Genomic DNA, 13,894 nt, shown 5'->3' on the forward strand with positions numbered 1-13,894 from the left:
GTCCCTCCTTATTTATCACTTAAGCTATTTAATCACAATTTAACAAATTTTGCACTATTTTCAATTTAGTTCTTTTTAATTAATTAACTATCCAAACGTTAAGTTTTTCTAACCAAACTTTTCTACTAACTCAATGACACTCCATAAATATTTATAAAAATATTTATGGCTCGATTTATGAACTCGAGGTCTCGATACCTCATTTTAGACCCAATTTACCTATTAAATTCTTTTTAAAATTACAAAATTCAATAAATCACAGAATTCACTAATTTAAAAATTCTTCTAAATTCACACTTGACCCATAATTATTAGTTTATTAAATTTTAAGATTCATTGGTCATATTTAGTGATCTCAAATCACTGTTTCCGACACCGCTGAAAATTAGGCTGTTACAGAGTCGAGCATGTTGTGGCTTTTGTAGCTAGAATTGCCGCAAAAGATCATGTTTTTTAGCGACGTTTGTAGTAAAAGTGCCGCTATAAATACCATATTCTATAGCGGCGTTTGTGGTTAAACGCCACTAACATTATCAAATTTTACCAACTCATTTTATTTCATATAGAACCCGAATTTTCAACATATTTTCCTGTAACTTCAAATCCAACCAAAAACTTCAAATCTAAATGATATTGTCACGAAAGAAATATGTATATAATCTAAATTAATAAATGAAATAAAAAAATATATTCAAAAGTTATATTGTTAAGATATTCTCACAATAAGAAAACAAGTCTACGATGGCGGATTCTGTGATTGATTCTGCTAAAACATTTTCATCATATTTTGAAGCTGTAGCTGGAGTTCGTCATATTTTCTTGTTGCCTCTACTGCCCTTGCTGCTGCCTTTGCTTCCCTCGCTGCTGCTTTCGCTTTAAGTTGTAGTTGGAGTTCATCATATTTTCTTTTAGCTTCTTCTTCTCTCGATGCTGCCTCCGCTTTAAGTTGAGCAATTTGTTCAACTGTGCTCGTTTGCATCTGAGCCATCTGATCTCTTAACCTCTGAACTTCAGCTTGAGCCTAATTCGCCGAAGGCATGTATTGCTATGAGCTGGATCCAAAATATTGGGTTGGGCTAACGTGTAATAGCCCATTTTCAGTGAAATCAAAACAGTGGTTTCAGGGCCATAAATCCGAGTCCGTAAGAAAATTTATTTTAATATTTTTTCATGACCTGCATTATGATAGAAATATAGTTTGAAAAATTTGTAAAGAAATTTTACCGATTACATGTTTAATTTAATAGGAAGGACAAAATTGCATAAAAATACAAAAATTGAGTTCTAGTAGCTATAAGTATCAAATAGCTATGGAATTCAAAATTTGAGATCCTTACATGGCAAATAGACCATTAAGAGGAGTTAGTAGATAAGTATGATGATTCATCCATGGAGAATAAAATAAAGAAAATGACTAAATTGGAAAGAAAAAGATGAAAATATGATAAATAATAAAATAACATAAAATATCGTCATATTATCATCTTTCCTAAAACAAAAACATGGAAGCCCTAGCCATGGAATTTGGGTTTTGAGCAAACTTATTTGGCTCAATTAGGTATGTTTCATTGTCCCGTTTTTAATAATTTTCATATTTTAAAGACCGTAATAGCTTAATCTAGCTATCTTGGGGATTAATTTGCAAAGTTATCAAAATATTAGGGTTTTGCCATGGATGAGTATGTATGAATTATGAAATTTTATGGTAGAAATTGAAAAGTTGCTGATAGATAAACAACTTTTGTAAAGGAAATTTTGATGAAATTATGGTTTAGAGACTAAATTGAAAAGATGTAAAATTCATGAAAAAATTTTGAAATTTATGAAATACATGGGCTGCTAATGTTATATGTAAAAATCGGCTAGGCTTGGAATAATGATTAAATTGCATGAATTTCATTTTCCGAGCCTAGGGACAAAATTATAATTAATCAAAAGTATAGGGGCAAAATGCTAATTTTGCCTAAGATGTGAATTGGATTGAATTGAGTATGAATTGTATTACATTGAGTTAAATTTACTCATATAGATTCGGATAGACCAAATACGAAATTGGATCGAAAAAAATAAAACGTATAGGATTAGTATATTGCAATTCACGAACACTTGTCAAGGTAAGTTCGTGTAATTAAATTGTGTATATTTATATGTTTGAATTGAATGTTGTATATATGAATTGTATAAATGTCATACGTATGAAATTGATTACATATCCAATAATACCCGATAAATAATAAGTCTCGTTTGGATAAATGAGATTCGATGGATACGGGGTTCCCGAATTGGTTGTGGTCCTGTATATGTTGCGGACACACCATAACTCGAAAGAGCGTCCTGTTGTTAGCTCTCATGAGCATCCCGATATTTGGCCCTCTCGAGCTTCCCGTTATATGGTTCTTGCGAGCTTCCCGCTAATAGCTCTTCGGAGCATCCCGATTGGTTGTGATTCTGCATGTGTTGTAGACACACCACAGCTCTTATGAGCGTCCCGATATATGGTTCTTCGTGAGCTTCCCAATTAAAGGCTCTTTGTGAGCTTCCCGATTAATGTCTCTCTAGAGCTTCCCGATATGGCTCACTTGAACTTCCCGATATATGGCTATCCAGAGCTCCCGTTAATGGCTCTTCGGAGCTACTCATTATTGGCTCGCATGAGCTTCCTAAATATGGCTCTTATGAGCTTCCCGTTATACAGCCCGGATAAGCTTCCCGTTGTACAGCTCACATGAGCTTCCTATTATATGCCTCGAAAGAGAGCTTCCTGATTATGTGCTCGTATGAGCCTTCCCGAATAAGAATTGACAGGTTACAATTTTGTACACTTCAAGTGTACTACCCGTGTATCCATCGATATTTCAAATAAATTCAATGGGCAAAGTTCCGACATGGGATAATCTGAACTTGAGATGAATTATTATAGAATTTCTTGGTATTTATGTGAATTACATGACTAACATGCTTGATGAGGATATGTGCTAGGCAATTGGCCAAATTAGTTTGAGCATATTTATTTGCTTACCTTAAATGTGAATTAATTGGTAAGTTAAATTCAATGTTGTACGAACTTACTAAGCTTAAATGCTTACTCTATTTTATTTATCTTGTTTATAGTATTGGAAGCTCGTAAAGGTTGAAAGTTGGTCGGAGTTACATCACACTATCCATCAGCCCAATTCAGTATAAATAGTAAATTACTTTTGGTTATAATGGCATGTATATGCTAATTAGCCAATGTTGGCACATACATGTTTGGTTGTAATTAGCCATTTGAAATGGCTTGTGATTGATATATTATGATGTATATATGTGCATCTTTATCTAGTTAATGTGTATGGTAAAATCATTGAAGTTGAAGTGAGGATGGATTATGCATATGAATATTTGATCAAATAGGTAAGTAAGTTTGTATACTTGGTTATTTGAGGTATTATATAATGCATAAGACTTGGATTTGGCTTGGTTTAAATGACTTGGATTGGCTTGTGAATGTGTTAAAGTGTTATTGTAGGTGGAAGACCAATTGAGTGAGAAATATGGCTTAGAAATGACCTTATTTCGTCCACACGGGCATAGATATGGGCGTGTGTCTCAGCCATGTGTGACACATGGCCTAGTACATGGCCATGTGTTTTAGCCGTGTGTCCCATGCATCTTTAAAATTTCAGAATTGATCACACGGCCTGGCACATGGGCATGTGGCTTGGCCGTGTGACCTCTGTACCTATTTAATGCAAATTTTTATGTTCACACGGCCTAGCACACGAGCGTGTGACCCAAGTCAGAGAGTTACACGGGTACTAACACGGGCTGGGACATGACTGTGTGCCCTATTTCGAATGCCTATACGGCTTGAGACATGGACGTGTCTCTAAAGTCAGTTGTTAGCAAAAACCTTAATTAAATAATTAAAAAAACTAGTCCTAAATTGAACAAATAGCTAGATCACTAAAACTTTTTTTTTTAAATATGGTTATGGATTGATTTGTTTTTGGTAAAGAAAGCTGATTTTTATTTGAAAATAATTTAGGTTCTCGTTCTTACAGGAACTTTGTAAACTATTAATTCAAATCACTAACATTATATTAATTATATAATATAAATCACCAAAGCATCATTCATTTTCATATTATTTGTGTTCGATATGTAAGATATTATGCCTTAATTCAAATCACTAACATGGATTTATTTCAAAAAATGTTGTATTAAATTAAAACAAGTAAGTAATAAAAGGTACTTACAAATACAATTAAAGAGCACTTAAAATGGAGTTATTTGATTAGACAATTCAAATGAGCTTATCAAATACTTCTTTTGTAGGAATCCAATTAACTGTTTCAATAAAGAAACATAATAAATAAATGATAAGATAAATAGACATCAATATATTTTAATTAATGTTATTTAAATTTATTGAATCCTAAGCAATTATAGCGATCAAATAATTTAATTCCATTTCAGCTCAAAATGTAAACTCGTTGAAATGCAATGGACAAATTTGTCTCCAACATATATTGCATGAACATACACCAACAAAATGTGGACACAACATCATGCTTTTGTATTTAGTTCTCAGCTTGAAGGGCTAAAATACAATTTTCCTCTGTTTCTGAAAATTCTGACCCATAATCTTATAGCAGGATAATTTATACCTAATAGTGGCAAACTAGGGATGGAAAGCAGAAGAGCACTTTACACGTTAACGCATTTCAAGGGAACTCAGGTCTAGCTTGTACCTCTCCACGGAAATAATCTCCATATGGTACATCACTGATCTCTTGTGGTGTCTCTATAACCGACTGTCCAAAGTAAAAGTGGTACTGTCAGAATATATACAAGAATAAAAATAATATAGAAGATCTAAAGGAGTAAAAAAAATGCAGCCAACTTAAAGAATTATAAGGTAATGCCTATTCCTAGTTTGAGCATTGTGTTTAAAGGCATGGAATAATAAACTACTTGGTGAAATATAAGGGTAGAAAACTACTAAGATAAAACTTTGGTTTTAGCATATGAACCAAAAACAACAATATGTTGATAGTTCAGTGCATCAACAACTGCAACTTCAATAATATTTCCCATTAACTAAAACTATAGACATACGAATGGCTCTAGTTTTATAATATACTTAGACCTACACATGTTAAATTTCATTTGTTGTTTTGGACTACCAAAGGTATCAAGAGAAAATGGTTCATTCCAATGATGCATCCTCTTAAATGAGAAATAAAAATAACAAATAAACAGTGCCTTCAACTATATAATAGCATATAAGGCACCATAAAATACAATAGCCTGTTTCTGTAAATTCGAAATTTCTGGGCCTCCTGGCAGCTACCAAACTTTGCACCTTGATCAAAACAAAAACAGTTAACACCAAAAGGAACACAGTCAAGGCAGCATTAAACTGACTCGATACTTAAACCAGTACTAAATCCATCAAAAGAACAAAGAAAAATAAGCTTTTTGTGGCATTAAGATTTTTCTTCTTATTTCAAATTTTTTTAATTAATTACAACAAGTATAAGAAATGATGCTAATCTCAGCATAAAATAATAACTCCAGGAAGAAAAAAAGACTAATACCAAAGCATATTTTTATTGGATGTTGAAATGACACATCACGGACATGTCCAAATTTGTCATGAGGGCACCATGAAGAGCACTTAAATTCTGTAAAACATAACAATTTATTAAGCATAAAGGCATATGTACAAAAAAGATCACTTTTATGACTTGATATAATAAAAAAATTTAACATAAACATAAATTAAAAGGCATAATTGGAGATTACATAATTCTTGAAAGTTCAGAGTAGATTACCTTTATCTCCACACCTTCTATGAAAAGATTCAATGAAATTAACAGCATTATCCGAAAAAAACAAATTGAAGAACTCTTCTACCTTAATCTGCAGCCCAAGAAACATTACTTCAGAATAAATAAAGAGCATACCGATGTTACAAATATTTTGCAATATGGTAGAACTTTGGGAAAATGAGTTCACAATTTAGTACCGGAAACTTTGTTTCTGCAACCCTGGTAAAACATTCAGCAACTGGCAAAAAAAACATAGATTACAATGACATTTACAAAAATGAACGTGTAGTATCATATCTAAAAATGAGACTAACTAGACGCAGCATATCATCCCTCAACACAGAGGAAGAAAGTGGAAAATCTATGGCCTCGTGTCTATATCTGAATCCGAAAAAGAAAATCAGTTTACTTTCCTCCCACACTTGAAATTTTCTACAGCCAAAGCCCACAAGTGCATTTAAATAAGCCTTCACGGTACAACACTAAACACATCTACATTCTCTTGCCACATATACCCTCATTTGCAAACAAAATGATGATGATTCTGCCCATTTCTACAAGAAATGATGAGCTTCCATACTCTATCCATTATGTTTACTTCAACACCTACAGAACCATTTAAGTGTGACTTCCCTTAGCCTCCTAATAAGTTGAATTGGAACCACCTTTGAAGGTTATTACCAGATTTGCAGTTATATTAGGAATTTCACGATGATATCGGGTTTATATAGGGCATATAAAATTAAGTTGTAAGCTTCTGAGAAGCTTTTGGAATTATTGTTTCTTTGAGCCATATGGATTTGGCAATTTATCCCAAAATTTTCTCTCTCAAGTGCACTTTTTTCCTTCCACTATTGTTCTCCTTGACCTCCCCCGGTTCTTTGTTTATACTCCCTCTATTTCTCTATTTTCCCACCTTTTCCCTATTTCTAATCATCCAAATCTCTAGTCTAGAGCCAGAAGTGAAATCCAATCAGATAGGAGTAGGGTGCGCACATAACATTAAATACATAACCAAGGAACTTTCTATGTAGCAAAGGGTGAAATTAGACTGACACAACTAGAAACGATGAAAAATGAGAAAGTTAAAATTCAGAACTGCATTAACTAACCCTTAGGTGCATCGCAATTTTTTGGCTTCCATGAAAAAGTACCTTCTGATGCTGAAACCCCAGTGGGTGTTTAGGGTTTCGAGAAATCAAATAATGTGGATGGGGAAGGTAATATGTCTGTAGAGTAGAACTGAGAGGATTTTGGTGTATAAAATAGAACAACAATGTTTGTATATTTTAGTCAAGCAAAGAAAAGACTGAGAAAGAAAAGGGAATCAAGGAGATGATATCAGCCATTGTTGGGTATCGAAGAATAAAAACGCCATTAAAAAAATTCGCCGTGTTTATACGAAAAACGCCGCTATTGTTTTAGGAAATATGTAATAATTTGTTTAAAAAGATAATATTTTATGTTGTAATAATTTGTGGTTGAATAATATCTCATGCAATTAATGATACATCAACATTACAAAATTTTGTAATAATTTGTATAGTTTAATGATCTGCCACAAATTGATGTGACAAATTAGGTTTTTTCGACACACCTTTTGGTTTGGTACATCTTGATTTATGGAGTCTTTACAATATTCCAACTCATTTGGGGCATCGTTTTTTTCTTACTATTGTTGATGATTTTTTGAGAATGACATGGGCTTTTCTTCTCAAGCTTAAAAGTGATACTATTGTTATCTTAAAACAGATCATCGCTCTTATTAATACTCAATTTCCTTTGTCTATTAATTTTTTCACAATGATAATGGGACATAATTTTTTAATTCTGAGTCTAAGCAGTTGATTACTTCAATGCGCATTATTCACCAAAGTTCATGTGTCCGAACACCGTAACAAAATGGGGTTGTTGAACGTAAACATCGTCACCTTATGGAAATAGTTCAAGCTCTCAAATTTTAGTCAAATGTACTTACTAAATTTTGAGGTGAGTGTGTGTTGGCAGCATGTTACTTAATAAATTGATTGCCAACTTTTGTTCTTGATTGGAAAACTCATTTTTAACAATTATACCATAAACCACCTTCTTTATCTCACTTACAGGTGTTCGGTTGTCTTTGTTATGCAAAAAAAATTAGTACCATTAGATAATTTCCCCCCAGTCATTACCATCGATTCTTATGGGTTATTCATTGGTTCATAAAGGGTTATATTCTGTATATTAAAGTTTTTACACGTCCTATTGTTATCTTAAAACAATTCATAGCTCTTATTAATACTAAATTTTCTTTGTCTATTAAAGTTTTTCGCATTGATAATAGGACATAATTTTTTTTATTTCGAGTCTAAGCCGTTGATTACTTCAATAGGCATTATTCACCAAAGTTCATGTGTCCGAACACCGTAACAAAATGGGGCCATTGAACATAACATCGTCACATTTTGGAAATAGCTCAAGCTCTCAAATTTCAGTCAAATGTACCTACTAAATTTTGGGATGAGTGTATGTTGACAGTGTAACATCCCTAACCCGTCTTCGTCGCCGGATTAGGGTTACGGAGCATTATCGTACAATCAGAAAACATTTACCTTCATAACATTAAATATCTTAAACATATAATAAACCATTCAATCATATGCATTTTTTCCCTAAATCGAGCCTACGAGGCCCTAAAAATAGCTTAGAAGTAATTCGGGACTAAATTGAAACAAAACTAAAGTTTAAGAAAAAGATGCAAAAATTGGAAAACAGGGGTCACACGGCCGTGTGACTAGCCCAAGCCGTGTAACATTCGAACAAGGGACACACGGCCGTGTCCCAGCCCGTGTCCTCACCCGTGTAACTCACTAAGATGCCCCACACGCCCGTGTGCCAGGTCGTGTAACTCTTTAAGTTGCCACACACGCACATGTGCCAGGTCGTGTGTTGGACCATGTAACTCACTAACTTGGAACACTAAGAAATATCAAATGACACACGGTCGTGTGAGCCCAAAATTTACCTAAAATCAAGCCATTTCATAACCAATTCATGCATAACTAGCCAATCCATTTGTGCACACTTCAAGGGACTAAAGCATCATTCAAATTCACATAATCATGCCATTTCAAACAACCTAATTCACCTAACCAATATTTCATTCAAAGGCACCACAATTGCATACAAACATCATTTCCCTAAACATGTCAATATTGTCATTTTCCAAACATAATAACCTAGTTCAAATATGTACTAAAACATGTCACAAGTAGTCATTTTCAAGTCATCATCAATATGCCAAAAGAGCCTTATAAACAAGCATTTGAAAATGACCAAAATGACATAATTTGGTGAGAAGATAGGGTTCACCAAACCAAACATGAAATTCAAAGCTCATACATATAAAATCACCATTAACACATTTACAACGTACTATTACTAAACAACCTATACATACCATTATTAACATTGGCCAAAATACACAAAATCTACCAAATTAGTTGCTAGATAATGTGACAGGTCTCTGGCGAGCTTCCAACCGATCAAGCTTCCTGTAATCTATAAAACAAAGGAAAATAACTACGTAAGCAACGAGTGCTTAGGAAGCTCGTATAAACTTTAAACATAACTTACCACTTCCAATAATTCAATTAATAGATAGCTTAGTAAAAGCAACATCATCAAATTCACAAATTAGTATACTCACTACACCAAAATAGGCTTTTAGCGGCGCTTTTTTAGGTAGCGCCGCTAAAAGTATTTGCGGCTGTAACACCCTTAACCCGTATCCATCGCCGAATTAGGGTTACGAGGCATTACCGAACAAACACAACCATTTTTAAAACCAAACTGATCACAAACATGGAAATTAAACCATTTTCGCATTGCTATATATATATATACAATCCAAATCTAGCCAAAATCATACTCAAACCTATACATGCCATAAGATCAAGTTCAAACTGTTAACAAAATACCAAAAGAAGTCGATAGTATGATAGACTATGCTGATGATCCCCGAGCTCGTAACGCGTCTCCAAAATCTATAAAACAAATGAACAAAAACAATCAAAGTAAGCTTTTATAGCTTAGTAAGTTTATAGCATAACCAAAATACATATAAACGATCATATGTATAATCATTATATACCTAAAAATCAAGTTACATACATAATCATTAATTGCATATATATATTCCAAATATACTTATCATTTGCATTTCATTGAATGCTTGTTTATGATCTTTCAAAAACATATGTCAAAAACTTATATTTCCACTTATAAACTACATGAATCATATGCACATTTATACTTCTAATCCACATGTGCCGATTTCGTACAAGTATATTCAACAATTTTCATATCAACCAATGTATATATGCCTATTCACTAAACTTATAGATTGAAACATTTATAAGCTCATCGAATACATATAAATAAATATTCATATACTTATTCATTATATAGATATAACCCAAAATCAGTTATATATTTTTATATATCAAATGCATAGAATCACTTAATTTAACATATTCACCGGCACTTAGCCTGCTAGGCTTATAGCCTGATTCAGATCACCGGCACTTAGCCTGCTAGGTTTACAACCTGATTCAGATCACCGGCACTTAGCCTGCTAGATTTATAGTCTGAAAAATTCACCGGCATTTAGCCTGCTAGGCGCTTAGCCTGAAAATTTCAATTTCACAGATACAAGGATGATTTCTCGTATATTTCTTAATAGCAACACACGTTCATAACATTTATGTATAATTCACATCCTCAACTCTATCCCAAGAAAATTTATAATCCCTGTTCGAATCATACAAGCATATACAATTTATACTTTTAATCCAATGCAAACCTTAAACATATATACATACATATACATTCGACCATATATATATATATATATATATATCAATATATAATTCCATACCTAATTTCAATACAAGAAATTATACTGTACGTAAATATATATATATATATATATATATATATATATATATATATATGCATAACTATATATTCAAACCTCACACATATGCATATATATATATATATATATATCACACTCATACTTAAAATTCATTACAAGAACATATACATATATGTAAGCATACTTTTTCAAATATAGCATATACATATAAATTACAATTCACATATACATATCTTCAAACTTCTCATACAATCATGGGTTACATAACTTCAAATAAATCCAAGAGTTTATACATGTATATACCTATATATATATATATTCGCACTATATATATATATATATTATACATACCTTTGATTAAAATCAATAATTTATACCTATGCAACATTCATACTTTAACTAATTTCAATAACTTATATATATATGTATATATATATTCTAGCATTATATACATATATATATACATACTCATACCTTTATCTAGTTTCAAGACTTGTTCATGTATTTACATATATATATATTCAATCTAACATATGCATATATATCTTTCTTACCTAAATTCAATACAAGCGATTTACATATTTATATATATATATATATATATATTTATATACATGCTTATTCGAATATCAACTATACTTTTATACATTTCTTACCTTTATTTCAACCATAAATCTATACAAGATTTTACTTGTATATTCGAACATGCTATATATATAAATATCATCCATCCTTCAAAATTTATTCAATCAATATACTTTTAATTATAGCTCAACACATAATACAATTAGTATACATGTATAAATATTAATTTAATAACTTTTAATTGCTAATAGACTTACCTCGGACAATGGAAAATCGAAGTCGGACGATTATTCGACTAATTTGGCTTTTCCCCGATCTAACTCCGATTTCTTTGGTTCTCGATCTAAATATATTCAAAATAAGATAATTTATTTATTAACAAATTCAATTTAATCCAAAAACACATAATTTGGCAAATTACTATTTTGCCCCTAATATTCACACTTTTTGCAATTTGCTCCTTATTGCATAAAACACAATTTACACAAAATTTGCCCATACCACACAAGGGCCGAATATTCATGGTTCTCATACAAGTCCACACATTGCATTTATTTCACACTTTAGTCCCCCAAAAATTTAATTTCACAATTTAGCCCTATTTACTCAATTTCACTAAAAATTCCAATACAAAACATATTAATCTAACAAATATATTTCATATTTCACCTACTAACATCATAAAACTCAAGCATTCATCAATGACACATTTCAAAATCATCCATAATTCACAAAATTAAGATATGGGTTTTGAAGAACACAAAGCAACGATCTCAAAAATGTAAAAATAATCAAAAACCGAAGTAAAACATACCTTTAATCAAGCTAGTTTTGTGCCGAAACTTTAACAAGCATGGATGAATTCTTTCTTTGCTATATTCGGCCAAGAAAGATGAAAAATGACCTTTTTTTATGTTTTAATTTAACATATATTAGCATAAATTTTAGTTTTCAAATTTAACCTTAAATAAATAAATTATAAAACATATAATATAAGGGCAATGTTGACCATTGCCACCCACTATCATCTAAATGGCTTAGTTGCCATTTAAAACCCCTATTTTTGAAAGACAACAATAATTGGGTGCTTTTAGATTTAACCCCTAAATTTTTATTTTATGCGATTTAATCCTTTTATTTAATCGGACACTCAAACGGCTAAATTAAAGCTCGGAATTTTCACACTAGTAAATTCACACATAATAAACACAGAAAATAATATAAAAATATTTTTCTAATTCAAATTTGTGGTCCCGAAACCACTATTCCAATTAGAGTCAAACCGGGTTGTTACAGCGGCGCTTCCCAAAAACGCCGCTAATGACTGCGTCGCTAACTTTAGCGACGTTTTTAGAAATAAACGTCGTTAAAGACCAAGGCCTTTAGCAGCGCTTTCACCACAAACGCCGCTAAAGACCAGGACCTTTAGCGGCGCTCTTCCCACAAACGTCGCTAAAGACCTGGACCTTTAGCGGCGTTTTTCCCACAAATGCCGCTAAAGACCTGGACCTTTAGCGGCGCTTTTCCCACAAACTCCGCTAAAAGACCATGACATATAGCGGCGCTTTTCCAACAACGCTGCTAAAGACCATGACCTTTAGCGGCGCTTTTCCCACAAACGCCGCTAAAAACCATGACCTTTAGCGGTGCTTTTTTTAAAATCGCCACTAATTTTGGCAGATTTGTAAAAAAAATTTTATATTTTCAGCCCTCCTGTAAAAACAAATCAAGAGAAACCAAATCTAAACCAACCGAAAGCAATAAATCTATATAATATTTAAGATTAAACGAATAATATATAATAAATATCAATAAATAAAATAAAATTCGTATTATTCTTACAAAAATGTTAAAAGTTAAAATGATAATTAAAAGTCAAAATTGAAGTATATTTACACGAAAGTCTAAGACGGCGGCTATTGCGATTGCTGAAACATCTTCATCATATTCTGAAGCTGCTGCTGGAGTTCATCGTACTTTCTATGCTGTTCTTCTTCCCTCATCAGTAGCCTCTCGCTTTCTCTCCGCAAAGATTCGCTTTAAGTCGCAATTGGAGTTCTTCATACTTTCGTTGAACCTCAGCTTCTCTCGATGCTGCCTCTGCTTTAAGTTGTCTAATTTGCTCAACTGTTGTCGCTTGCATCTGAGCCATCTGGTCTCTTAACCTCTGAACTTCAGCTTGAGCCTGAGTCCCCGAAGGCATGTATTGTTGCTAGCTGGATCCAAAATATTGGGATGGGTTAACAAAATATTCTTGAAATCGAACCCGACCATACCTTTCTGGACCCAAAACTTCAGTGATAATCCAGTTATCAATGCCGTCAATATGAACAGAACTATCACTGGAAGCAATCGCTTCGTACTCCGGCTTTTTATCCTTTAGTTTTTCCTAAAAAATAAATCACATAGTTAGGAACGCAATATATATTAAAAAAACAAATGCAACATAACTTAACAATATTTGCATTACAAGAAATGAAATAAACCATTAGAAAATAAACACTATAAATAATTAAAACAAGTCAAATTGTATTAAGCAAACGTACCATAATTTCTGCAGCTTCAGGAGTCATAG

The 13,894-nt window shown here is 32.4% G+C and overlaps 1 long non-coding RNA gene across 1 annotated transcript; it reads right to left on the reverse strand.

The window, feature by feature from the left end:
• Nucleotides 1-4,425: 4,425 nt before the first annotated feature.
• On the reverse strand, nucleotides 4,426-7,230 carry LOC105763786 (uncharacterized). The gene is made up of 5 exons (XR_001124424.2): nucleotides 6,929-7,230; nucleotides 6,014-6,054; nucleotides 5,820-5,907; nucleotides 5,583-5,669; nucleotides 4,426-4,796 (listed from the first exon to the last, which is right to left on the reverse strand). It is a non-coding gene; the product is annotated as an uncharacterized LOC105763786 (long non-coding RNA).
• Nucleotides 7,231-13,894: the final 6,664 nt, after the last annotated feature.

This window comes from Gossypium raimondii, chromosome 12 (genome assembly GCF_025698545.1).
Source record: "Gossypium raimondii isolate GPD5lz chromosome 12, ASM2569854v1, whole genome shotgun sequence".
NCBI lineage: Eukaryota > Viridiplantae > Streptophyta > Magnoliopsida > Malvales > Malvaceae > Gossypium > Gossypium raimondii.